We start from the raw sequence: 25375 nt of genomic DNA, 5'->3' as shown, positions 1-25375 counted from the left end.
TCATTTCTCCTCCATCACCACCTTTGCACCATGTAAAATGGAAGAGGGCACAAATTAAAAAGTCGGGTGCATTTAGTTCTGAGCAATCAAAGATAGTCTAAAAAAAATGTAATTTATTTTTATCCTCTTTTGCATTTATTTTAAAGAATTAATTATATTAAAAACTTATATGATTTTGGTCTCTTGTAGGATTCCTTGAGCTCCCAAGGTAATTTTGTCCCTGAAGGTTGCCGCGATATCCTGGTTGAAGCAATTGGACGACCTGAACACTGTGGTCGTGTTTGTGTAGCTAGAAAAGGGGTTGAAATTAAACTATATTTTGGAGTTGCACCACGACACTTATTCTCCCTCAAGAGACCAAAACAGAAATGGCGAGTAAGATACGTCAAGAATTAGTGAAGGAGACGAGAAAGGAGATTGATACAGTTATTTATATACTATAATATAAAACACTTTAATATAAATACTCTAATAATAATCTTTAATATAAATACTCAAATATATAAAATATGGGATCTCCAATATAAGTTATTACAACATTTAAAACATTTTCGTTTATGTTGCGTTTGTTTCCTTTGAGGAGGGAGGAGGGAGTGAATGTTTTTTGTATTTGTTTCAATGATTCTGAGAGTGGGGAAGTGGATGGAGGAAAGGGTGAAAACCTTTTTTCATTCTTCACACAAATGAAGAGATTTGTGTTGATTCATGTAGAATTCTTGTATTTTATTCGAATATCCTGGTAGATGCATTTTATTACAATATAAGAAACTAAATATTATATAAATTTATTTAATAATTTCAAAAATATTTAATTATATTAATAATAATAATATATAATTATAAACAATAAAAATAAAATTATAATATCAACAAACCTATATAATTATATAAAATAACAAATAAATATAATAATAAATATTATTTTCATAAATTTTAATATATTTAATAAATTTATTTTAATTTAACACAAAAATATTTTCTATTATATTTTTTAATTTTTATTAAAAAATACAAGTAATTATGGATATTATATATTAAAAAAAATAATTGAACTTTCATCTATTAAAAAAAAAAATCCTGTTTTCGAGGTTCTATTTGTGAAAATCTTTTCAGGTTAAGATTTCGAGGAATTGGAGGAATATAGATAATTTTAAATCAATATTTTTATCTTACTTTAATTTTAGTTATCTTTTTTCTTCTTCTCTCAAATATATGTTTTAAAAAGAGTTGTAGGAGTACGGTTGAACATTTATTTACATTGAGAAAAAATTGTAAATTTTTTATAAATTAAATTTTACATTATAAAAAAATTATTTTAAAATAAAAATTAATTTATTGATAAATAATTTCTAAATTAATATTTAGCTATCAAGTTTTGATTACCAACTCTAAAAGCATATAGTGCAAGTGTTAGACAAAATGTTGGTTTAGAATCAAAAGTTGTTTGAATATTTGAGCGTGAAAGAAAAGAAGTACACATGTCTTAAATGTGTAGAAATCATAATACATGTTTTAGACGTTCAAGCATCAAATATAAGTGAAAATGACTTTTGAATTTGTTTGAATATTTTTAACAAGTTATCATATTTAAGTGTTGATGAAAACACTTAAGTAATAAATACTCAAATGAAAAGATAAATGTCAATTTTGAATTGTACTTTCGTTTAAGTGGTAAATTACCACTCAAACTATATGATTTACGTCTTATTATAGTAGAGAGGTCGGTTAAACAAAATAACTCACTTAAACAACAATGTGCTGATATGTGACATTTATGTGACAGGTAATGTTTTTATATTATGCTATGTGCTTTTATATATATATAATGTTATATTAATAATTTAATGTTTAAAAAGAATTAATTATGAATATTATGAAGGTACATAATTATTAGTGAGATGTATACATATGCCATTTTTTTACATAGTGAAAGATCGAGTTATATATATATATATATATATATATATATATATATATATATATTATGCTATATAAGGTTTGGGTTTCTAGAAATTGTCGTTTTAGATATTTTGTTATACCATAGAATTTCTGAAGTAAAATTAGTAGTAACAATTTTTCCTTCGTAATTTTGAATATTTATGTATTAATAAATATATATATATATATATATATATATATATATATATATATATATATATATGATGTTTGATAGAGAAAATGTGCCATACGGTACTCGGGCGTTGACCAAAGTCAACATAGTGGAACCTCGAGAGAGAGATCCACTAGAAAGTACAACAGGGCAGTTAGGAGTTTCTTTAAGGTCCACGGTCTCGGGCGTTGATTGGCCTCGGACGTCGCCCAGGCTCAGCATAATAAAGGCGCCTGGGAAGCTTGGCAGGCCAGGGAAGTGTCCCCTCCTGATACCCACGGGTAGGGATAACCGTGGAGGAGGCGGCACAGTAGGGGCATGGAGGCCTTGGGCCTCGGCACCCCAGACAATAATAATAGATAAAAAAATGTGGTTTTCAAGCCACACCCCCAATACCAGAAGGGAGAGACCCAACTCACGAGGGACCGTGCATGAGGTGTAGGGACGCGACAATACGCACCACCGTTGGAAAGCCACTGGGACAGAGACGACCCATGAGAGGGTCACGTCCCAGAAGGTGATTTGCATGCATGGCACGTGAGGAAGGCAGAGAACTCCCAGGGCGGATGACTCAGAGAATGGGCGCATGAGTTGGCACCCATGCAGTCACCCCTGCGCGAGTTGCACTTCGACAAGGTAACCTTACACACTGAGAAGGCCCTAAGACTGGGAAAAGTGTTGCTAAGGAGCGCCCACAGAATGCGCAAGTCTCAGGCTGACATGTGGACAGAAACACCGGGAAGGTATATAAGGTTTACGATAAACAAAATAAGGTACGTTTTACACATTATAAGACATTTGAGCAGAAGCTAGCATTTTCAGTTACGCATTTCTGCGAACATTGACCTTACGGTGTTCTACAACGAGAAGCGAGGATGCCATTTGTCTCTCTGTTTAAGGTGGTCATGACAGAGGAAGGAGAACGTTGAAACAGAAGCAAAGGAGTTCTTGAAGCGCCGTTCTTCGAATCAACCGGCGGGAAAAAAAAATATAAATTATTTTTGTAAAAAGGATTATTAATTTATTTTAAATGTGCGCTAACATTAAAGATATAGGAGAAATTATTCTTTTATAAAAATTGAGTATAGAGGTTCGTATTAACAATTGAATTTTTAAAAATTAAACTATAGAATATTGTTGTTAATTTCAAGGTAGTTGAGTACCAACGGAGTCTAGTTTAGTTATTTTTTAACAACCCTAAATTTAATCAATAATATAAGGACAAACGAAGGGTGAAAGAAATACTGTCACCATGGTGATTCCCACGATTCTGTCAATGAAAACTCTGGAGAATAGTAATTTAAATAAGAGGTTGTTAAAAAAAACATTTTTAGGCTAAAAATAATATATTTTGCAAAATTAAAAGATATAATTTTTAAAATTAAGCTTAATAATAAATTTTCTTACTCATCTACTACTCATCAATTTAATGATTCAAGAAATAATTTCCTCATTCTTTATCAATAATACATAACGAAATATCGTATTAAAAAATAAAGTTTACTATACACTTTTATCAAACAACAATGGTTTCAATTACATAATACATAGTAAGAAAGTGTTAGATAATAAATTATAAACAATATTACATAATAAAACATGTAACTTAGAAACTAAAATCAAACTTTTTTGAATTTAATAGAAAAAATATGTCAGGGAGAGTTAGGAGCGTGATTGTGATTGAGTGTGAATGTAGAGTGTGGAATTAATGAGAGGGATGGACGAGAAGAGGTATGCGTAGGATAATGACACGTATAAAAGCAATGGGACAAGTGTCACGTGTTAGGGTATGGAAGTTGTTGTCTTCCCTCGTAATTTGTAAATAATTGGATTGGTTGGGCCCACACCATAATAGTTGAAGGTCACGTGTCCTTGGAAAGGATAAAAAAGGCACACCCGTGTTTCTTCCTTTCCTCTTCTTCTAGTAAAAGCATAATCAGAGATCATGGTCTCTTCAAGCTTCTTCTCATGGCTATTTATCATTCGCCCACAAGACCCTTTCACTTCCCAACTTCCAATGTTAGTTCAGCTGTCACGCATTTTCTGCTGTCTTTTCCTTTCAACCTTACCAAAATGGAAATTACTACTCCAACCAGCCAATTACTAAATGAAGTTTAATAAAAGTAAATATTTTAAAACAAATTAAATAATCAAATAACTCATTCATTTATTATTATCTCGTGGATTTAAGATTAACATCCAATTCGATTAGAGATTAAGATATTTTATAAAGTTGAGTTGGATTTAAAATTTATTTTGTAATATTTTTTTTATTTTATTTTTTTAAAAATTATTAATTATAAAATTTAATATCGTATTAATTATTTTTTTTATTAATTATATATTTATGTCTTTTCTAATATATTTACATGATGAGAGAAGAACAAAATGTCTATTATATTTCTTTCGCTCACATTTGAAAAATAGAAGGAATAATTCAGATTCAAATTACAAAAGTTTAACTGACCACACTCTTTTAACATGTACAAATAACGTTCCTTATTTGAATTACCTGCAGTGGACATGACTATATGCTATCTACACAGACACTGATGGCTATCTACACAAACACTACTGATGATGTATATAAAAATACGTAAAAGTTTTAAAATATACTCAACAGATACACGAATTTATATATTATATAATTATAAATTATATAAATTGATAATAAGGATTTATGTGTATAAGTATGTTCAAGATTATTTGTTGGAGCAGAAAGGTATTTTTCATGACTGATTTACAAAGATTTGTTTCTTATTTTTATTATCATAATAACAATTTATATAATAAAATTTAAATTTTTTAAAAATTAATATATTTTTTCTTTTTAAAATTGTGTTAGAATTATAGTATAATTGTCAGAAATCTAACAAATACATTTTGAGTTGGAAACTTCACGAATACATGTCTTACCGATATCATATGAGTCTCGGTGTCCGATACTAAGTCATTTAAAAGAAGTGTCTGAGCTTCGACCAGATCTGATAAAACCGGTGCATTTACTATTTTTATTAAACAAGTATTAATCCGTGTTATCGAGCTAACTACAAACCTGATGCTGTTAGTGTTTAGACCGAGTCAAGGAATTAATGATTAATGCGGATGGCAGTGCGAGCTCCTTTGTCCGCATTTGGCTGAGAAAAGTTAGGTTTGCTCCATCGGTATATTCTAGGTTGGTTTTGTTCTCTCTTTCGTATAAGAACCAAACTGCGGACACGTGTGTCAGTATACATAAATAAGAAAATTTATAGACACATATGTATATTACTAGCGCATGTACCATGCACAGGGTATTTTATAAAAATAAAAAATAAAAGAATTACAATAATAAAAAATAAAGAAATTATAATAATAAAAAATAAAGGAATAAAATAATTAAAAGACTATAATATTAATAAATAAAATAGATTACGCAATGCATTTTCAATTTGTAATAAATAAAGAATAAATTGTGTATGTGAATATGACTAAAAAGTATATGAGTGATGATGATTTTTGAATATTTTTTTTATACTCTTTCAATTATTTTCTTGTACCAAAATAGTACCATTTCAACCATCAATATTCATATAAAAAACAAAGTCTGAACTAATAATAAAATAAATAAAAAACCGGCAAGCTTAACAACATAATCATTTTAAGCTTCTTGTTTCATAAATAACACATATTGGTACACAATCACATTTGTTACCAAGAGTAATGTTTTTTATATGTAAAAAAATAAAACAAACAAATAAATTGTAAATGCAATAATGTTCATACCTCATATGTGTGATGTAACATCGCATTTTAAAGATTTTGAAATACTTCCTTGTAAACAACATTAGTTGTTGAAGTAGTTTATTGTCCGTCTTCATCCAAAATTAAGATTTTCAAAGATTTTTTAAATTTTACTCGAGAAACAACAACATATAAATGCCCATGTGTAAATGCAGGTTTTGGAAGATAAATCCCAACTTAGGAAAGTGTTTGACCTTAACTTTTATTTATAGTCATTGCAAAGCACAAGGATACTAGGAATTGTCTTCTTTGAAGCTTGAAAGGCAGTCCTGAATCAAAAGGAGTCAAGTCCATTTTAGGAATGAGTATTTTATGTCCAATGTTTTTGCCTGTAATCACTATAGCTCCAATAACATTCTTTCCCAACTCATTAACTGGTGCCATTACATAATCCATTAGCTTGATCAATATTTCTTAAAAGCATTATTGGAACACCAGTTTTGAGTTTTAGGCAATGATTAGGAATTTCTGAGCATCTAATATCCTTTAAAACCTCTGATGTAAATCACTGAGCTTGAATGTCTTCTTGTTCATCAGATTGACAAAGTGTGTTTGAACTTTAGTAAGTAACTTCTTCTCCAGGCATTAAACATAGGATAAATTCATAAACTTGATCTATAGATTCAGTCGTCGAACAAAGTATTGCATTGTAATCAAAATAGTAAGCATTACTCATATTATCCAAGAATTTAGGATACACAAATTCAACTAAGCTGAGTAGAGGTGAATCACTGTGTTCGATTAATAAATGTTTGAGCATTTCAATTATGCCTTCCCAATTTTATTTAAGTTCATATTTCCATCACCAATCTTTAGAATCCATTCAGAAAATTCCTTGATCTCTGTAGCACTTTTAACCGATTCTTGACTTGTTAATCTGAAAGTGTAAAAACTTTGCAGTATTTCCATAATTCATAATAGTTTATAGCTGCTTTTACAATGTCATATCTTGATTCCTTCTTGACAACAGAAAAAATTTGCCTAAAATCACCTCCTGTACAACAACTTTACCACCAAAAGGCTTGTTACTGTTCTTTTCATCTACAACCTTCATAATATCTCTTAATGTTTTATCGAAAGTCTCAAAACACAACTTGTTCATCATTGGAGCTTCATGCCATATAATCAACTTTGTCTCAATCAATAACTTAACACGAAGGCTTCCATGACTTATGTTACAGGTTGATTCCTCATTTATAATAAGTGGAATACAAAAGGTAGAATGAGCTTTTTTCCGCCAGGAAGCAATAAAGAAGCAATCCCACTTGAAGCTACATTTAATACTATCATTCTTGTAGATTTGATTCCATTGGAAAATGTTTTCCTTATAAATGTTTTGCCTGTTTCGCCATATCCATATAAGAAAAAAAACCTCCTACTTGAGTACGTACTGCTGTCATTATATTTTCATATACATCTAGTTGTTCAACAGTAAGACATCTGAACAATGATTCATGCATTACAGACATGCTTGTTCTATCATAACTCAGTTCATCAATAAGAAATCTGTTTTCCAAAATATATGAATTGGAACGAATAGGCTGAGGTAGATAACTAAAGTCCTTCAAAGACTTACCATTTGAAACTAATAATTCAACTATTCACAAAAGACAAATATTATGTAATTTAGAATCCTCAATATGAAGGCCTAGGAAAAGAAAGTTATATTACATAGGATTTGAATTATTAATTAATCTTGGATTAAGTCATACAAATATAAACATACATTACATAACTTTGAATCATAAGTTAACTTTGGAATAAGTATTTCGTTTATACCTGGTAAGTTGAACTCTCTCCTTTTTTTTCTATAGAATGCATCAGATAGTAACTTCCAAGTAGATCTCCAGACTTCATAAGGCTTAGCCATTGTATTCATCATTAGTAGTGTAACAAACAAAGTTCTCAGTTGATGTGCAGAAGCAACATAGTTAGATTCTTTAATTGCACCAATAAATTATTTATCATCGAAAAATAGCCCCATTGCATAGCAAGCTTCTTGATAGATCTTGTAAGTTACACTATTAACAATTTTTATGTTATGATAATCCGTACAAACTTTTTAATTTGTTAGCAATATCCTCAAATAATACAATTCACATGAGCTTGGAGGAACAAAGGTAAGTCTTCCATGCTAGATTCGTTTTTATTGGTTTCCATCCCCTCTATTAAGCCATCCAAACAAATTTGGTAGGGAATTCAACATACGTTAGAGTTCTCCCTTCACCATACTTCTTATTAGCCTCAAACCAGGCTAAGTACATAGTATTCTTGTCTTCATTTTTTTTCAAGGTGTCATCAATTTCATCATCATCTTTAAACAACACTGCTTGCTCACGGATTAAATGGAATGTTAATCTTTGAATAGGAGGCCATCTATGATGAATATCAAACCCGAATAACTACTTCACATGGAGATATGTATCTAATATTGTTGTATCTCATCTATAACTGAGTCTTGACCAGACTTTATGATTTTAAGACTTGCCCTATCAGGACCTTTGTTCACGTATTTAAACAAATACTTGATTGAGTAGGATTTGTTGCAATATTATGTATTAACATGGCCTTGATATCTCATGAGAAGCAATGGACTATATGGGACAACATTTTTATTATCTAATTTAATCCCATTCTTTAATATGAATATGCCATTATCTGTACGTCTATAACATGAATATCCATCTTAATCAACAGTAGTCGAAAATGTATACTTTTTGGGGTAAAATTTAGAACATCTACTTGTTTTCATGCAAGGTGAGCTAAACCTACCAGCACCGCATGGTCCATGTATCATGAATGCAGCAACTGCCTTTGACAATTTAGGATACACTGTAATTTTGTTGAAATTACTTTATGAATGTCCCTTGGATACCATAATAATATATGAGCATGTGGTAATTCCCTTTTCTAAAATTCAACACTGTACATGCCTACAATAGTAGAGGATTTGCATATTATATTTCATAACTTAAGAAATCATAGTAATATGTATGAGAAGCAAAAAAACTAAATTACCTACATTTACTTTGCCAAAGAATTCTTCTTTTCTAAATCAGTCATCAATTTCATTTTAAATACTCTACACATAATAATGTTGGGTCTATCAGATGCTGCACAACCTCTTGAGGAAACAAAATCACGTATTTCAGGCCAGTTTACGTTGCATGTAATCGTGGAAAACAAATTTGGATATCCAAATTTCTTACATATGGTCATAGCATCTTGGCAATTATTGAACATATACCTCATACCACCTGGAAACGATGAGGGTAGAACTATGCAGTTTGCTATGAAAAAAGAATTTGTTTCTCCTCAGTTTACTATTCTTTTACACCATGAAGAATATCACAACAAATAAGTTTATGGTTAGCTCTAATGAATGATAACCTTTTTGCCTCAATCATTGTGAATGAATCAACCAAAATTTGTTGAAAAGTCAACGCGAGTTTACTACATTCCCAAACTTAATTTCTCTGTCTTGAATTCTGAAAGCAATAAATTCCCTAAAGGAAATACAAATCCCTTTTCCATGTAAATGGTACTGATAGCTTCACGAATTAGAATATCCTCTTGATAACCATCTTCTTCATATGGAAACAAGAACGAATATTGCAAGGGAATGAAAGTTGTATGTGTCTCATGGAGTCTTGTCAATTGTCCAAAACTTTTTTTCACGATGATATCTCTTCCTACATCCATGGTACTAAGCTCACCCACTATTAATACTGCTATCTCATCAGATGTGGGAGTATTGTAAATTCTAGGATCCTTGCATCGATTTCTATATAATCTTAATCTAAAGTCAGAATGTTCATCAATGTGTTGGACATCTCTAACTCTTCTAAAGGATTATGCAAGAATATTGTACTTATCAATCATCTTCATCAAATATGCAATCAATGAGCTATCAAATTTGGACACTTTCATTTTGGACTTGTACATAAAATATGATCAAGTCTTTAGTTATCAACAATACCACATTTTTGAAAAGAAAAGCATTATACAAACACTTACTCAAAGTTAGACACTTTTTTTTTTACTTCGTTTTCAATATCATATATGTACAACTGTGGAAACTTAGGAGTGCTTCCACTTCCTGGTTGCAAACTCCAAATTTGATGTTAATTTTGGCCATTCAGAATAAATTTTGGAGGTCCATATCCAACATTAATTGAAGGATGAATCTTACCGCCAATTCAAGTGAATGAAAACATATTGTTGTAGTTCCGAATAACCTTTGAATCAATTAAGGAGGTTTTTGTAAAAAAGGAAGTTGAACTTTTCCCTTCTAACAACATATAGAGAAATGATTTTTTTTGATAATTTTGTGTTTTTTCAGATCTTTCTTCATACCAAACTTCATCCATACACAAAATTTAAATATTAGTAGTAACACAAATAATAAAACTAATAAAAGGCACAATTAAAACTGATAAAAAAATTAGAATTTAATTAAAATACAATGGGTTATATCAACACAATAAATAACATCTTGCACTATTCTTGGAGTATTCAAAAGACAGAGTCAGAAACCATGGGAAAATTGAAACGTCATTACATATTGCAAAAAGCAAAAATCAAAGAAAACAATATAATTGAAGTTGAAATTTAAATTTTAAATTAATGCAAAAAACAGTAACAACTTTGATCGGATAAAATATTTAATTAATTATTTTGATTAAAGTAAATAATATAAACAAATGGAAACAAAAAAGACCCCTTGAAAGTTGGATCAAATGAAAAATCAGGTGAAAGAAAAAAAATATCATAATGAACATGATAAAAAGGTATTTTAGAACTAAACAAAAATGATAAAAAGAATATGAAAAACGAAATGATATAGATGGAAACAAATACATACTTTCATTGGCTAATTTAATGAACAAATGAGATGAAGTTCAAATAATATCACAAAGCCAATAACACAAATTAACAGATGAAAAGATAAAAATAAGAGTTGAACAATTGGTTCCGATGCAAAAAAAAGAGGAAAAATCACTTGACTTGGAGAGAAAATGTAAAAATTATACAACTTATCATTTAAATTTTAATAACAAAAATAGAATAGAAAAATATTTTTACATGGAAATAGAAATATAAAAAAGTCAATAACACATATTAACAAATGAAGAGATAAAAATAAGAGTACAACGATTGCTTCCGATGCAAAAACAGAGGAAAAACCAAATGGAGAAATCATACATCTTTTTGGCATTGAAAACGAAATATCACAAAGTCAATAACAAAGACTAAGAGATGAAGAAAAAAAAGAGAGTGCAACGATTGGTTTTAGTGCAAAACAGAGGAAAAAACACTTGACTTGAGTATAAATGGAAAAAATCATACAACTATTCATTTAAATGTCAGTAACAAACCCTAATAGAAAATAATTTCACATTGAAATTGAGAGATCACAAAGCCAATAACAAACATTAACAGATGAAAACATAAAAAATAAGAGTACAACAATCCATAGACCGTGCAAAAATATGAAGTATAAAAGAAAAAAAAAAGGAACATAATAGAACCTGTTTCGTTGCATGACCTAGATTCTGAATGCAAGCACGATTTGTGGAGGTCGTTTGCCATAAAAGAAAAACACAACAAAAGAGCATAATAGGTAAAGATAAGAGTGCAAAAGTGGGAAAGTAAAAAGTGTTTCAGATGCTATTCAAGAGTAATGATTATAAGGAAAAAATGGGTAATGATTGAGTGCAATACAAATACATTTTTTAAAGTATTTTTATTTTATTTTATTTTTGTATAACTCGGGTTAAGTTATGTTATAATTAAAATTAATTAATTTTCCATTTTATTGATTAATTCTTAGGCCTTATAATTTATTCAATGTTCATAAAATCATATGGAAGGAATATCAAAGCCATTAACATTGGTATCATTTAAATCTAATGTTATTTCCATTTAATATGTAATTTTTATATTTGTTTGATTTTATTAACAAAAAATACTATAAAGTAGTTACCAAATTTTTTATGAAGAAAACGAAGTCTGTAAACATTTTAAAATGTAAAATTCACTATAATTCACTAAAATATATAAATAATTCACAACAGTTTCAAAATTAAAATAAGAAATAACAAAATGCACATTACACGTTAAATGAAAATTACATTAGATTTAAATTCTACAAAATTTGAATTTTACATTTGAATAAATAAACTCCTAAAGGAAATGAAGTTAATCATATTCCTATCAGCAATCGAAAATGTTTTTTTAACCAAACCAATACACTAACATGGGCTTTTTCTTTTGCTTACCTGCAAATTGAAATAATGTGCGTTTCTGTATGGAAACATGCATATGAAGTTAGGCACAACAAATTATGCCAACTACTGGATAAACTAACAAAATATAAATACATACAAAAATATGTCAAGTACTCAATAAATAAAAGGACATTACAATGGTATAAAAAGAAGGTGAACTAAACAGAAATAATATCAATATCAACACAAATACAAAGTATAATCCAAATTGGACAATGGAGTCAACAATAATAATTTCAATACACATAATACACATTACATTCAAATTGGACACTGAACACAACAGAAAGAGGGTATGTATGCAATAAATATTTTTTTCAAGATTACTGTACTGGCACATATTTGTGTTATACATATGAAACTATGCCTACAAAAACGTACTAGACAAAATGTAATCATACATGTATCCATATATGAAATACCTAATTAACAATATATAATATTAACACATTGAACAATCAATAATAATAATAATAATAATAATAATAATAATAATAATAATAATAATAATAATAATAATAATAATAATAATAATAATAATAATAATAATAATAATAATGATGAATACATATAATGCAAAGAACAACCCAAATGTGGTAAAACCATAATTATATCAAACATTGTTTAACTAACATCGAAATATAACCAAAAAACCTTTCCATGAAAGGGTCACATTTACCCGAATGCTTCTTCCCTAACCATAATGATCCAAATGTGGTTAGAGGGCTTCTCACTATCACTTTCAAAAAATAGTTTGTCACCTTCTTGAAAAACATGTAATTCACAAAACTCCCTCCAACCACTACCAAATTGTACACATCCTATTTCCCATTAATTGATTAAAACATTGCAAGTGAACTCATTTAAAGGACCATAGAGAACCACAGTATTGAACATCCGTGAGCGAATAAATCTGCCAAAAGGAGGAGGAAGTTCCAACACAGATTGCAAATTAAAAAAAATTATAAACATTATAAATATAAAATTGGAGAAAATTTTGAAAGCAAGAGAACTATCACCAAGTAAGGTCCATAGCATTGGTAGAGACTAGTTATTAATGTGAAATGACAGAATAGTCTGTCAGACAACTGTAAAGCACGATGAATGGCTTCCAAAAATGTTAAAACAAAAGATAGTGAAGCATTTCCAGTGTAAACCGTAACATGAAATTTATTCTCACCAACATAACGAAACATTATATAATGATCATGTTCAAATTGATAATACTCTGCTAAATCAGACCACCAATCCTTAATCACTAGACACAACAAATTCATGTTGTACCACACATAATGGGTGGTACCATTAATTTCTTGAAAATGCCATATCTAGCGAAATTCGATTGCAAACTCTATGGCAAAAGCACGACTCACAAAAGTAATATCCTTTACAAATATTTATTAAACTGTATGATTAATTTTGATCATATTTTGTAGAACAATAATGGTAGTTAACTTAAAAGAATACAACATACCTCACCGTAAATGTTCATGAAGTTGAATCTGTCCTTGGTTGGCAACCTTAGTATTTCATTCCAATCTGAATCTAACATGGTCTGAAGAAGTAACACTACAAGAAAATGATTGAATGACAACTAATTTAGAAAAAAAAAAAAATAGTCTCTATAGTAACTAATTTAGATACCATTTTATAAACTAAAAATTATTGATTAATAAAATGGTATCCATTATTAATAAAAATTATAATATAATTAGATATTATACTTTTGGTAGCTAATAATAAAAAATAAAGAATAAAAAATTAGAGACCAATTTTTTAGTCTCTTTGTTAAGATGTAATTGTAAACCAATTTTTAAGTCACTTTTAATCTATTTTAAAGACTAATTTTTTGGTTTATAAAATAATAAAATAAAAAACTAATTTTTTAGTTTCTAATCATCACATAATTATATACTTAAATTTTTAGTTACTATTATTTAAATTTAGATACTAATTTTAGAGTAATTAAATTTTATAAAATTAATTAATTTTTTAATTTTTTTAAATTTGGGAAAATTGGTTGGAGGGTTTGAATTTCAAATTCTATCTTTCTCTTTAGCATTTTCTCCTCATATCTCAATCTCCATAACACACTCTCCAACCAAAACCACACCCTAAACCTGCGACGCATCCGCGACGGCGACGCATTCACGACGACGACGCACCCACGACGGTGACTCATCCACGACGGCGACTGATGAATTTCCTATGAGCTCTTCTTGGATGTTTGGTTGAAGATGATGCGGAAGCTTATGGATGAGAGTGGACAAGGTCCTCCTAGGAGGTGTGGTGACCTTGAAGGTGCATGAAGAGTGTGGAAATGGGGAGGTTCGGCCAGCCCCTTTGAAGGTGGTGAAATGAAGATTAAAACCTAGAAACTAGGCAAGGAGTAATGTATGGCACTAAATTGGCAGCATAACAATACTCTATTCAATCTTGAAAATACAAGGTGTAGGCTCCTCTTTTTATAGGCTAAAGAGGACCATATTTGATGACCTAAATGCTACACAAATGTAAGCCAAATGAAATGTAAAGAAGTGGCACATGGAGGCACATGGAGCACATGGCACATGGGTGCACATGGCCCTCCAACTTACACATGGCCGAACTTGATTAGTGAAGGCTTCTAGAAACCTTTAGCTAATTAAGGTTAACTCCTCCTTAATTCTAATGCGCTGAAAAATAAACATTTGTCCACATGGCTATGCGATTTACACCCCAATTAAAACTAGGCTACACTTGACGAGCCTTCACGGAACATGTACCAATATGTCATTCTCCCATTCATAGCTTGATCCAAGTCTTCTTGTCCTGGACGCTCCTAGCTTGGTCTTAGACGCTCCTAGCTTGATCTTAGACGCTCCTAGCTTGATCTTAGACACTCCTAGCTTGGTCTTAGACGCTGCTAGCTTGATCTTAGACGCTCCTAGCTTGGTCTTAGACGCTCCTAGCTTGATCTTAGACGCTCCTAGCTTTGTCTTAGATGCTTGGCTTGGGTCTAGACGCTCTTGACTTGGGGTCTAGCCTTTCATGGGAGGTTGTGCTTGGCCCTCCTCCATCATCCCCTCCCTCTTGAAAAGGATTTGAACTCAAATCCAATGCTTTTGCTTCTTAAGGGGATGGTTGTGGCTGGATGGTGTCCTTCATCTCCTCCTTCTTGAGAAGATCTATCCTCAGATCTTCAGACTTGATCTCGGATAGCAGCCTCTTGCTTTGAGAACTAGGATTGCTCTCCCGGGTCAAACGTGTACCTACGGAAATCATCAAATAAAGCAGAGGTGTTAGTTTGAAAATTAATTTCACTAAGTTGTCATTTTTGTTTTTCTTTTGTGTTTGGGAACTTTTTACAATATTTCTTTTTTGATTGTTGTATGTGTTCTCTAATCATCTTATGCATTTTAAAATTTTCAATTGTGGTTACTTTCTCCTTAGGCACAAATCCTATAGGAGATGGTAACAACTCAAAAGAAGAAAGATGATTTAGCCCACATACAACCTCAAAAGTAGAAATATAAGTAGTTTTGTGAACTACTTTATGGTGTGCATGCTCATCTCTAGAGTTGTGTTTGTCTTTTATGATTACTCTAGGCATAGTGTAAAGAGCTATGTTTTCAATTTTATTTTGACCATTCTTTTGAGGATAAAAATTTGAAGAGTACAACTTAATTTCAAGTTTTTCTAAAAGTATCCTCGAATGATGGTTTTCAATTTTTGGAGCTCTATCCAACACTATGCTTGAAGATAAACCATGGAGACTGATCACTTCTCTAGAGAAGAGTTTATCCATATCCATGGAAAAACCTTTTGTTGTCCTAGGAAGCTCTAAGATAAAATCGAGGTTTATGTCTTCCCAAAGATCATTTGCAAAAGGTAAAGGAGTATAGAGTTCATGAGACATTGCCTTAGGCGTATTTGTAAAACAAGAAATGTATCTAAGGTAATGTCTTTGAACTTCTTTTCTCATGGGCGACAAAAGTTTTCCCTTTAAAAGCTCTAGAGTTTTATCAACTCTATTTTGTCCCATGAGTTCTCCTTTATGAAGAGTTTTTTCTTTTATGTGTGAAGGTAGTCTCGTTGATACAACCATTGTTCATGAAAATTTTAATGCTTTGCAAGGGTTGTCTCAATAAGACATGACAAGTTTCTTTAGGTACTACCTCACATAAAAAATTGGTTTGGTAGTTACCTATAGATAACTTGACCTTCTCTTAGGGATATCTTGGTATATATGTAAAATAATCTATGCAAGCCTCTTTTAAGGATTCTTCTTCTTTTTCTATGCTTGCAAGTGTTCCTTTACAAAAGGTAAGGCTTTGAGGTTGTTCAACAGGACACATATTTTCAAAGGTATTTTTAAATCTTTTGTCTTGTTGAATGACCTTGTGGGAAGGAGCACTCTTCTCCCACGCCTTTTGTTTCTCAAGGGTTTTCTCATGCTTTTCTTTTTCTTTTTCTGTAGCTTCCCTTTCGACTTCCTCTCTTTTCTTTTGTATTTTTCTTTCCTTTCTTTCTTTATGGGAAGCAAACAATTTTTCTACCCTCATTTCCCAATCTAGGCAAGCTTCTATATTTTCTTTTCCATGGAAATGGGGTTGGTCTACCCTAACCTCTCTTGGGTTTTCTTGTTCTTTTCTATCTCTTCTATGTCTTCTAGGGGGTGCTTGATAATAATCATTTATTCTAAGGCTTCCCTCCCCAAAAGAATCATGATCTTTAGAGATAGATGCATGAGAAGGTAATTTTTTTAAAATGTGAGACTTCTTATCCTTTGCTTTAGTCAATTAATTAGTTTTAGCCTCATTCTCCAATTGTTTAGATGAAATTGATTGCATATCCTTGGAAAGTTGTTTTAAAAGGGATTTGATGGATTTCACATCACTTTCCATAGACTTTGAAGAATGAGAAGACATGACTAGAGTTTTGTGTCTAGAAATGTTTTACCTTGAGAAAAATGAGGGAAGTTAAAGAAGGTAGTTTTCCAGGTAAGAGAGGTGAGTCACAATGGACTACTTAAATACCAAGGCTTGCCTTAGCCAAAAACTATCCCTCAATGTCTTCACACAAATCTTTCTCTTGGTAAACCACTTAAAACACAATTAAGTTGGAGAAATCAAATTTTTAATGCAAGAAAACAATGCAAACTATCTATTAACCAAGAAAAATTAACAAAGCTTAAATAAGACAAAACAGTTTGATAAGCGTAGCTAATTAAGGCAAAAAGATGCAATTAAAACAATTAACAAAAGCTAAGCTAGATAGTTCTAAACTAGTCGGCCCTAGGTGAGGCTTCTTGGACACTTGGAGCCCTTGAAGACACACTCACCGTCTAATTACGTAATTAAACAAGTAATTAACAAAAGTTAAGTTGCAAAGAAATTAGATGAAACTCCTTTTGTTGATTTTCTATTAGCACTTCTTTTGTTGTCTCTTCTTTGTTGGGCCTTCCAATGTATGTGGTGTATTTAGAAGGTGTTTGTTTCTGCCCCTTGCCTTTGTTCCTCTAGGAATTAGGTAATTAATTCTTCAATCCAGCACCTGTTAAGCAAACTAGACTCCCCTCAAGTCAATTCCCACTCAATCAAGTACCAATTGATAATTAATCCACCACCAAGCTTAGAGGTCAAATAATTAAAGCAAGAAACAAATTAATTTGAAAAACAGTACCACACAAATGGAATTAAATGTGACAACTAGAAAGAGTTCCAATGAAATTAGACAAGCAAATAAAAAGGTACTCAAAGAAAGGATGACACACAAAATGGAACCTATAGAATAACACTAGATTTGAGATTTCAAAATGAAAAACAGCACCACTGAAATAATTGTTGTAGTCCAGAGAGCGTGATTTTCACAGATTTATGCTGAGCTGGCCTTTTAATATTTGCTTCTGAAAATTTATATGCAAACAAATCAAGATCTTAACAAAATTCTAGCGTTGGTTTCACTCCAAACGCATGCACCATTTTGTTTTAATAAATTTTCTAAAATCAGTGCTCAGTTACACCAGTTGTAGCGTCAGGATTGCACACTGTTTTTATAATATTTATCATTTGTTTTCTATTTGTTTTTTTGAACTGATTCTTTTTTTTCCTTTCTCTAACACCTCAATCTTGCAAAATCCAGAGGCTCAGAATTTTCTTTTGTGGGAAAATAATTTTCTTAAGCAAAACAACCAGCACAGAGTTATGCAAAACAGGGGATTCTGTAAATCTGGAAAAAACAGCAAGATATACCAAAAGAAAAACACAATGGAATTGGTGAAATGGAATTGGTGAAATGGAATTTGTGTAGATCTAAACACAAATATGAACTCAAGCTAAAAATAAAAAGCACCAAAGGATAAAAAATATAGCAGATTCAGATCAAGCATTTATACCAAAAACAAGAAACAAATAAGCCAAACAAAGTACTACTATGATTTGATGACATTTTGGAAGAACATGACTAGACAAAACACATATAGATTCAGAAATTAAAAGAATCAAATGAACATAATATGAACCAATTAAAATTGCAATAAGGACTCAAATACCTAAAATAAAACAACAACACAAACTATATGGAATCCTACCAAAAATTGCACAAAGATTGCTCAAGAACAATTGAACAAGATGCACCGATTGGAATTTCCAAACAACACACCAATTCAAAACAAAAATTAAAAAACAGCAAGACAAATATGGAAGATGAAGAACAACACGGATTTAAGAAGAACTCAAAAAGAAAATGACAAAGAGATACTCATCTTTGAAGAACCATAGCTCATGATACCAAATGATGGATTTCCTATGAGCTCTTCTTGGATGCTTGGTTGAAGATGATGCAGAAGCTTATGGATGAGAGTGGACAAGGTCCTCCTAGGAGGTGTGGTGACCTTGAAGATGCATGAAGAGTGTGGAAATGGGGAGGTTCGGCCAGCCCCTTTGAAGGTGGTGAAATGAAGATTAAAACCTAGAAGCTAGGCAAGGAGTAATGTATGGCACTAAATTGGCAGCATAACTGATGTGATTCCACTAGCCATATAGAGAAAGGTTCTTGACCTTCTTAGGAATCACCTTGAGTTGGACATTATAGAGGCACTTTTCTTAGAGTTGGATCATTGTTCTAAGACAAAAACTCACCAAAAACTAGTACCAAATCCCAAACTCATTTGGATGAACCAATTTTAGTCAAATTGAACCGAACAAAAGAGTAAGAAAAGCAAAGGAACAAGATGAATGGACAGAATTATAAAACTGCCGAACCAAAATACTCATAAAAACAGCAAGAACACCAAACCAAACTCAAGAACACAAGCTAACAAAAACAAATGAAAGAGGAGAAAGGAAGGAGAGAAGAAATGCTCATGAAGATGGAAGGAGGATGGATGATCTCGCCACTAGAAGTGTGGAATGCTCCTAGATGAGAGTGATGCCGCCACTTGAGGACTCCATTGATCCATCAAGATAAGACTAGAGAAGAAGGCTCAAAGCTCTCCAAAGTTCACTCAAAATTTGAGTAGAGTTTTCTTAGATTAATTCCAATCTGAATTTTACAAAGGAAGCACCTCTATTTATAGCCTAAGGTGCTGAAAAATAGGTGGGAAATTTCAAATAAACTCATTTGAAATTCCCACCAAAAACAAGTCACATGGGAGGTGTGACCTTTTTCTACTATGACACCTCCCAAAAACTACACCTACACCACTCTCCTAAGTCACATGGACAATGTGACTTTATTTTACATTTTCACACACCTTTATTTAATAACCACACCTCCTAAAACTATACAAGAGTATTTCAAAGCTTGGCCTTGCCCCTCATGGGATGGACTTGGGCTCTTTGGGCTTTGGCCTTCTTGGGCTTGGGCTTGGGCCTCATCTTTATTTTATGTCTTCTTTTAATTTTGAGAAGACTAGAAGGAAGAACTTCAAATGTGAGGGTGGATGTCCTCTTCCTCCATTAATAAAAGCCTCCTTTATTTGATTCTCATCAATAACAATACTCTATTCAATCTTGAAAATACAAGGTGTAGGCTCCTTTTTTTATAGGCTAAAGAGGACCAGATTTGATGACCTAAATGCTACACAAACGTAAGCCAAATGAAATGTAAAGAAGTGGCACATGGAGGCACATGGAGCACATGGCACATGGGTGCACATGGCCCTCCAACTTACACATGGCCGAACTTGATTAGTGAAGGCTTCTAGAAACCTTTAGCTAATCAAGGTTAACTCCTCCTTAATTCTAATGTGCAGAAAAATAAACATTTGTCCACATGGCTATGCTATTTACACCCCAATTAAAACTAGGCTACACTTGACGGGCCTTCACGGAACATGTACCAATATGTCATTCTCCCATTCATATGTTGATCCAAGTCTTCTTGTCCTAGACGCTCCTAGCTTGGTCTTAGACGCTCCTAGCTTGATCTTAGACGCTCCTAGCTTGGTCTTAGATGCTTGGCTTGGGTCTAGACGCTCTTGACTTGGGGTCTAGCCTTTCATGGGAGGTTGTGCTTGGCCCTCCTCCATCAGCGACCCACCGCGACGTCAACGCACCGAGAATGCATCACACCATGCGATGGTAGCGCATCCCGCGACGACAACGCGTGACAGGAGAGTAGGATGCTTCTCCTTGTCTCATTTCGTGCTCTATTCTTCCTATGTCTTTTATTTTTTCTGCTTGCTTATCCTTATAGATTTTAGGAACCTGGCCAAACTCCGTTTCATTGCAGTAGAGTAGGATGCTTCTCCTTGTCTCAAATTTAACAATTATATTCCAATGTGGATTTTCAACATTTGATCTTCAATCTCATAGACTCTTTGAATGGTGCTCTTACACATTTTTTAATTATTACCATTTCAGAAATCTAAGACTTGGCAATTCTTTTTAATCTTCTCATCCAGTGATTGCGTAAATACTTAATTTATAACTATCTCAACTATCAACTGATAATTTTTTTAGTCTATGTATAGATTCCTTATAAGATAGCAGTGTTAGTTTTTTTTTTTGAATAAAGTATTCCTTGTGTGGTATATGTAGTTGTTATTTATTAAGAGATATTATATTAGGTAACACTTAACATGTTTGTCTCTTTCAACTTGATTCAATATGATGGAGAACAATGTTTATACTGTTTGAGGCAAAGAAAACAAAGGAGGTAGTTAAGCCACTGATTATGATGTTGTATTACATAACATGAACATTGGATATTTATTTTTCTAAACTTTTCTTATAATAACTTTAAAATTCAAGGAATTGGTAAGTATGAAGTGTGTGCATGATGATAGTTTTCAAAGATATTCTTTAAAATAAAAAATTTGGCAGCTCACTACCACTAAATATCCATCATTTGTCTAATTAATACTTGTTATTTTCTTCTGTGGGTTTTGTTCTCTGGTTGTTTTCTTCTTTTTCATATCGGGAATTCTTCATATCTTAAAGGCATTGGAGTAGCATGAGAAAACTCTCACTTAGCTATTTGGAGAATTAGTCTTGGTAAATTTTTATTGTATTTAGGATTTTAATTGGATATCTTCTTTGATATCAATCATTTTGAAGAATAGGATTTGTTTAGCACTACCATCTGCATGAAACTGAAAATTAAACAAGAACTGTTCAAGATAACCTAATTTCTTCAATGCGTTGAGCTGGATTTGTTTAGAAGTCTTATATTTATTCATAGGCTTTATATATGAAACTGTTTTGTTGAATATCTGCATAACTAATACATGTATTAATATGTGTGTGGTAGGTGAGTAAATAGGTTGAATTCTTTTAGTCCAAGGCTAGTATCTGTGGGGCTGCAAGTTTCTCTTGTTCTTCAAGAAAAAAAAAGGTTAGACATTTTTTATTTTAGTCATTGTATGTTCATAGTTTAGGGAATATTTTATTGTTCTCAAATAAATTAAACAATGACATATTATAAGACTTTCTTTTATAGTTGAATGATTCATTGTGTTATACGACAGATTATGGATATTTGTCAAAATTGAAGTTGGATGTATGATAGATTTATGTGTGATAGAATGGGATATAAAGATGTATTTTTAAAGGGAGTAGATGAATTCGTGTCCTATGCATGTGAAGAAACAAATTTGTCAAATGGAAAAATAAGGTGTCCTTGTTGTAAGTGCAAAAATATAAAGTTCTTCCATTTTGAAGAAATTAAAGTTCATCTTTATAAGAAAGGGTTCATTCCTGAATATTGGTATTGGACATGTCATGGAGAAAGTGACCCAAACATATGCATAGATACTAGTCCTGAGATTTTCAGTACACAAGAAGGACACCTCAATAGATTTGAGAGCATGGTTTATGATGTTGCTGGTCTAGAGTATGAAATAGATCATGATCAAGAAATGGATGACTCTCCAAGTATGAATGAGACTCCAAACATAAAAGCCCAAAAGTTTTACGAACTATTAGATGCAGCCCAAAAACCATTATGACCCGGATGTAATAACCACACTGAATTATCTTTTGCTGTTAGATTTTTGACAATTAAATCAGAGGGGAACATGTCTCAAAGATCTTGTGATCAAACATTAACCCTTATGAAAGAGACACATCCTATTGGTAATCTTATTCCTAAAGATTTCTATAGGGCCAAAAAGTTAGTCTCAAAACTTGGTTTAACTGCAAAAAAATTGATTGTTGTGTTGATGGTTGTATGTTATTTTACACTGATGAAGAAATGAAGTTAAAAGAATGTAGATTTTCTCACAAACCACGTTTTCAGATACGAGGTGTTGGTAGAGATAAATAGAAAGAGGTTCCTGTTAAAAGAATGCATTATTTACCTCTCATTCCTAGGCTTAAGAGATTATATGCCTCCATGAGTTCTGCTCCACATATGAGGTGGCATCATGAAAATAGACGAGAACTTGGGTGTTGTGTCATCCGTCTGATGGTGAAGCTTGGAAACATTTTGATAAAATGTACCATGAATTTGCATCTGAACCAAGAAATGTAAGGTTAGCTTTATGTTCTGATGGTTTTTCACATTTTAATAATTCGACTCCACCTTATTCTTGTTGGTCGGTAATCATTACTCCTTACAATCTTCCTCCAGAATTATGCATAACTACTCCTTTTATGTTTTTGACATTAATTAGCCCTAGGCCACATAGTCCAAAAGGTAAAATTGATGTGTATTTGCAACCATTGATTGATGAGTTAAAACAATTATGGAATGGAGAGTTGACATATGATATTTCAGGAAAACAAAATTTTATGATGAAAGCTACATTAATGTGGAGTATTAATGATTTTCCTGCATATGGAATGTTGTCAGATTGGAGTACATCAGGGAGATTAGCATGTCCATACTGTATGAACCAATCAAAGGCTTTTAGATTGAAAAGAGGTGGGAAAATTTCTTGGTTTGATTCTCATTGTCAATTTTTTCCTATGGACCATTCATTTAGAAGAAATAAGGATGCATGTTATAAAAATCGAATTGAAAAGTCTCAACCTCCAAAATTTTTGACTGGGAATGAATTGTGGGAACAAATTTGTTTTTTTCCCAAAAACAACTGAAGTTATTCCTTGTATTTGTGATGAACATGGTGGGTCTCATAATTGGACAAAACAAAGCATCTTTTGGGAGTTACATTATTGGAAAACCAATTTGATAAGACATAATCTTAATGTAATGCATGTAGAGAAAAATGTGTTTGATAATGTCTTCAACACAGTGATGGATATAAAAAATAAGACCAAAGATAATGTTAAGGCGAGAATGGACTTGAAGGAGTATTGTAAGCAAAGAGAACTAGAACTACAAGTCAACCTAGTGGAAAAGTCTTAAAGCCTAAAGCAAAGTTTGTTTTGTCCAATGAACAAAAAAATATTGTTTACAAATGGATTAGTGAGTTGAAAATGCCAGATGAGTATGCCTCAAATTTGCGTAGATGTGTTAACCTAAATAAGAGAAAGTTGTTTGGAATGAAAAGTCATGATTGTCATGTGTTAAGGGAGATGTTATTACCTATTGCTTTCCGTGCACTTCCCCATCAGGTGTGGAATCCTATAGCCGAATTAAGTAAGTTTTTTAAGGATTTGTGCTCAACAATTTTGAGAGTGGATGATTTGTTATTAATGGAAAAAAAAACATCATCATTACGACATTTAAGTTGGAACAAATATTTCCTCATGGATTTTTCAATTCCTTGGAGCATCTACCTTATGAAGCTAGAGTGGGAGGTCCTGTTCAATACCGCTAGATGTATCCATATGAGAGGTAATTGTTTACTTTATTTAATGTACACAATTGTATATGTTAGTTATAAGTTTAGTAGTTAACATATGCTTTTGTATAGGTACTTGAATAGGTTGAAACGAATGGTTAAAAACAAATCCCATGTAGAGGGATTTATTTGTGAGGCATACTTAAGCTTGGAGACTTCTCATTTTTGTTCATATTATTTTGAGTCACATGTCCAATCAATGAGAACTAAAGTTGGTCGAAATAATTTTGGAGGTCAAAATGTCACGAGCCAAACAATTTTATCAGTTTTCAATCATGTTGGTCGTCCAGGAGGAACTTGTAAGAGTCATTATTTGAATGAGAAAGAATTAGATACTGTGCATTTGCATGTCCTGCTTAATTGTGAAGAAGTTCAACCATATATTGAGTAAGTATTTTAATTTTATATCACATTTATTTATTTTGTTAATAGTTTTAATGTATATAAGAATGTATACAATTACAGGCACTTTGTGCAATATTTGGAAGCATCTATTCCAAATATAAGTAGAATTGATATTGATGGGAGAATTGCATCCGAATTTCCATTTTGGTTTCAAACATATGTAAGTATTATACACTTTTCTTCTTAATAGTTTTATTAATTATGAAAAATAATGATTTTGGGATTGTTATTTATAGGTTCATGATAGAAATAACTTAGTACAAAATCAAAATTTGCATCACTTAGCATGGGGTCCCCCAAAAAAGGTTCATACTTGGCCCATATACTTTGTCAATGGTTTCAAGTTTCACACGAAAGAATGGAGTATTGGTAAGAAAACAATCAATTATGGAGTTTGCGTGAAGGATGATAATGAAAAATACTATTATGGTATTATCAAAGAGATTATGCAAGTAGAATACTCAGGAGAACCAACCAAACAATTAGTGGTATTTAACTGTGAGTGGTTTGATAATACCATTAATCATGGTATAAAATTTAATATGACATTGTGGA

The 25375-nt window shown here is 31.7% G+C and overlaps 1 pseudogene; it reads left to right on the top strand.

The window, feature by feature from the left end:
* Positions 1-2710: 2710 nt before the first annotated feature.
* LOC150025126 (uncharacterized) lies at positions 2711-24806 on the top strand (annotated as a pseudogene).
* The last annotated feature ends 569 nt before the right edge of the window (positions 24807-25375 follow it).

This window comes from Phaseolus vulgaris, chromosome 9 (assembly GCF_051622355.1).
Source record: "Phaseolus vulgaris cultivar YP4 chromosome 9, ASM5162235v1, whole genome shotgun sequence".
NCBI lineage: Eukaryota > Viridiplantae > Streptophyta > Magnoliopsida > Fabales > Fabaceae > Phaseolus > Phaseolus vulgaris.
Note: the sequence above shows the minus strand (reverse complement) of the source record. Positions and strands in the feature narration are given on the sequence as shown.